Source organism: Lactuca virosa, chromosome 2 (assembly GCF_052849685.1).
Source record: "Lactuca virosa cultivar CGN04683 chromosome 2, Lactuca_virosa_CGN04683_v6, whole genome shotgun sequence".
NCBI lineage: Eukaryota > Viridiplantae > Streptophyta > Magnoliopsida > Asterales > Asteraceae > Lactuca > Lactuca virosa.
The window spans coordinates 28,332,337-28,336,852 of NC_136427.1; positions in this window are offsets into that span (position 1 = coordinate 28,332,337).

Below are 4,516 nucleotides of genomic sequence, written 5' to 3' on the forward strand. Positions count from 1 at the left end.
CCCTTGAGACATATTCTACAACTTGGTTAAGATTATTTATTCTAAATAATCTTTTGTCTAAAGTTCGTTTTCGACCCCTATTATCTCTAAATTGACTAGCCCGGGTCTACGGGCGTTACAATTATCTCCCCCTTAGGATGATTACGTCCCGGAATCATCAACGAAACAGGGCTCACATGATGACTCCATACGTTATCTCTTCATCCTAAGTAATAACCGTAATTTTGATGTTTCTTCAGACGAGTATCTAGCTCTAAGACTTCCTGACTGCAGGCGGTGCCCGATCTTGGACCCGCTCTCTATCTCATGATCTTCATGTCGTGATATCGATCTTTATTGGAGACTCCTTCTTTAACAAACTTAAGATAAGTTTCTTCCTTCGATTATTATAATAGACCGATGGGTCATGTTCTAATGACCTCTCATCGTATGATGCGTTGCTTGGACTCAGGTCTTTTAGAGTCAAATTCCAGAACAGACTATACCTTCCTTCATGTTCTAATCACATCATAAAAGGTAGTGTTTCTAGCTACAAGCAACTATCGCGATACCTCTACCGATCGCTTTTATTATCTTTTATTTCAATCTTCCGACTTAAGTCAGATGCTACATCAAACTTGCACGTAACATACTCATCGTAGTCGGACTCAATTAGATATGATACTAGGGTCGGAATAACAATCATCTTCTTAGTCATTACCGAAACGATGGTAACGACATACTTGAATAAAACGAAATCAATTACTAGCTTCTTGGTAACCTTGTGACTTTCCCTGATCCAAGCGTGAGTCCTGTGCTTCCGGTAGTATATGCATCTACTACCTTTCACACCTACTCATACTCGTCCCAAGTATTGTCTCGCAGTTTTCCAATTAACCATAAAAAAATCACATAACAAATTGACACATCAGATAACAAAACGAAGGTTTTATATTATTCCTTGAAACGATTACATAGGTGCTCAAGTTCAACCTATATTATGCCTCTAATAGGCTACACCTCCTGATACTATCCACATGGCTTCTTCATAACTTGATCCTCGGATATCCATCCTTACTCCTGATTCCTAGCATTGCCATCTACTTCGTCAGGGATCATTTGGAATGCTCTTGCTTTTGGCTTTAGCGGCGCATTTTGCCTTGCAGCTTCGTTCTTCTTTGGACAGTTCTTCGAAATATGCCCATCATTTCCACATTCGTAGCACTTCTTGTTGTCGAATGTACAATCTCTGGAATAGTGACCGGTCCTACCACACTTATAGCACGTCACTTCTCCATCGCATCTTCCGAAGTGCTTCTTCTTGCACTTCTCACACCATCTTGCTTCACCTCCTCCCCCTCCAGACTTCGGGAATGTTCTCTCCTTGTTGGACCTTGAAGATCCTTCATGCTTCCTTTTATCGCCAACTTCAGCTCTCTCCAGACCCTTCTCTCTTATCTGGGTCTCCATATTCTTAGCAGCCCAGATGGCGGCTTTCAGAGTGGTTGCTTGCTTGACCATTGGACCAAAGTCCGCTGGTAATCCGTGGGCAAACTTGTTGACCTTGGAGAGCTCAGTTGGCACTAGATAAGGAACGAGCTTCATCTTCTCCGTAAAACTTGCAGCATACTCGGTGACACTCATCCTCCCCTTCTTCAGATTCTGGAATTCATTGTTGATCTCTAGAAGATCCTGCTCAGAGCAGTACTGCATCTTTAATTGCACTAGGAAATCTTCCCAAGACATCTTGCATGCTTCTCCCTTGGGCATCATGTTAGCTAGTAGCTTCCACCAGCTCAGTACTCCAGACTTTAACAGAGGGACCGCAAGGGCGGTCTTTTGTTTGTTGCTACACTGACAACTCTCAAACATTGTCTCCATCTCGGAGATCCAGTCCATAACTTCCACCGGTGATGGCTTCCAGAAAGACTTGGGGGTTTGGATGCCATGAAATCCTTGTACTTGCATCCACGTTCGTCATTTCCTCCATCCTGATTGTTTCGTCTAACTATCGGTGGGCTGTCTTGACCAACCGTCCCATTATAGTTCCCTCCTTCTTACTTCCCATCCTTCAGCTCGGGCTGTTCAATAGGCATTGTAAGTTCCTCTCGATTTTGTTGAAGTAAACGCCTTCTTTCCTCCATTTGACGATCCAACATCATTTGGATCATCGCTTGTACCCCGGCCATGGTGATTGGCTCAGGTGCAGTTACTACAACAGGTATTTGTTCAATCACTTGGGGTTGTTGATTCCTATTTCCATTCGCGTTCCCGACTCCACTTCGGGTTCTTGCCATTTCGATCTATACACCAAATCAGACGGTCGGTGTGTAATGACGAGAATTAAGATAGGAAAGATTTTATCTATGATTGACGTATAATCCCCTTATCTCTGCGAAAAGTTATATGCCAGTTCTAATACCGTAATTAAACGTTTAGAAACCTGAACAACTAAAGTTTCCAGATCCGGTCGGCAATAGACCATAGATCCGACCATATAATGCATATAATGCATAAAGCATTTAGCACATAAAGCATATTAGGCATACTTTCTAAATAGGCTAGTGCTCACATCTCACAATCATCGCTTAGCATTCTAAGTTTAAGTCTAGAAATAAATCCTTATTCCTAGTTCGCTTAAACTAATGCTCTGATACCAACTGTGACATCCTCATTTTCACGGCCAGAAAAGACCGATTTTGTTTATGCTTTATAAAAATCAGAGTACCTCTTTTAATAGAAATGTTGCGGAATTTGTTCCCAGTAATACATTGATAAATACGTTATCAAAGCATTTCCGAAGAAAAGTATTTTTATTCATTTTAAAACATTTGGGATGTCATGGTCAATACAGAAACATAAGCAAAAACAGAACTAACATTCATTTACACTAGTGATTTATATCTCCTTAATCTCTCAGTGTAATGTAACTTCATATCGACACATGTGATACAAATAAACTGAGTGGCTCAAGTTGGGAAACCTGGTGAGTACATAGGATTTTCAACCCACAATAATATAATTATTATGTTTAAACAATCAAGCAATCAACCCAATTACCCATCCCCGTTATCTTCTTTATTCTTAAGGATCTACCCTAAGAATCAGCTATTTCTCGTTCATTCATTCCTAAGGATTATCCTAAGGAATAGGTACGAATTCCATCGTTTTCAATGACACATCTGTCAAACACAGCTGCTAGTTCTGTCACTTAGGCGCAACTACCAAAATTATGACATTCTCTACGAGGCGCATCTGCCGGTATTGTCCTTTAGGCGCAACTGCCAGGGTTATCTCGTTTATCAACAGTATCGTTTCTGAGAATCCACTCGCAATACATGTCAATGGGTTTTTAGAGTACACCGGTGAACACATCGTTCACAACACCTACAGGTTGCGAGCCTACTAGTGTTCCACTGGACTGTCTAGAATAGTCCGTGGTTGTCATCTATACTCTGCTAGATGACGGGGCCAACATTTGGGTACAAGGCTTCTCACATCGTCCACCCCTCACCCTCACCTCATGGTCTATTTCACCTCTCACCTCATCATCCAACTCATATTTCGTCTATTACATCTACCCATGTTTTACCCCCAACATTTTCGTAGATATAAAATACATATACATTTTAAATCATTTAAAACGTGTTATAAAATCATTCATCTAGCATAGACAGCAAGTACTCAGATAATATGCACACATAGCACATAATTTATATAAAATACTTCATATCTATGTGTAAGATGAAAGTAACTATGCACTCACCTGAAAAGGTGGTGATTCCGAACTCAGACAGCGCTTCGCTTCTTAAAAATAATTTCCTTCGACGAAACCTAGTATTATTACCACTAGAGTTTAGTCTACTATTCGTCGAGACTAATTAATAGTCTAGCTATTATTACTATTATATAAGCGTTAAACAATACTTATATAACCCATAATAATAGCCCAAGTACTTATTATAAGTTCCTAATAATGTTACTATAATTAAATAAAAGCTATATTAAAAATAGCGTAGGCGTAGCTCACTTACAGCGAGTTTTATAGAAAACTGGGCTTTGCTTGGAGCAGCGTTCCGGAGCCGAAAATCTCTTCTTCTTGGAGCCGTCAAGCACTTCGGGGCTTCCGCCTCGTGCTAGGGAGGTTCCCAAGGCTTTTCGGGGGGTTTCGGGACTAGAGAGAGGTTTTAGAGAGAGAGAGAGAGTAAAGAGAAGAAACAATGGAAAAGGTGTGAAGAAAATGAGGGTGGGAGAGGTTCTATTTATAGGGTGAAAAATGGTTGAACTTGGTGCCACATGTCACCATCTAGTGGCAAGACTTGGGGAGAAAGCAATGGCCAAGATTATGTCACATCACCCATTTTCGCACAGCGCACTTCCGACTTCTAAAATCCGTAACTTTCACATACGAGCTCCGTTTTTGACGTTCTTTATATCCACGCGTAGGTAAAAATAATATCTACAACTTTCATTTTGACGCCGTCGGCTAATTCTCGACCGATCATAAATTTAACAGCACGAGGAGATTATACTGTTA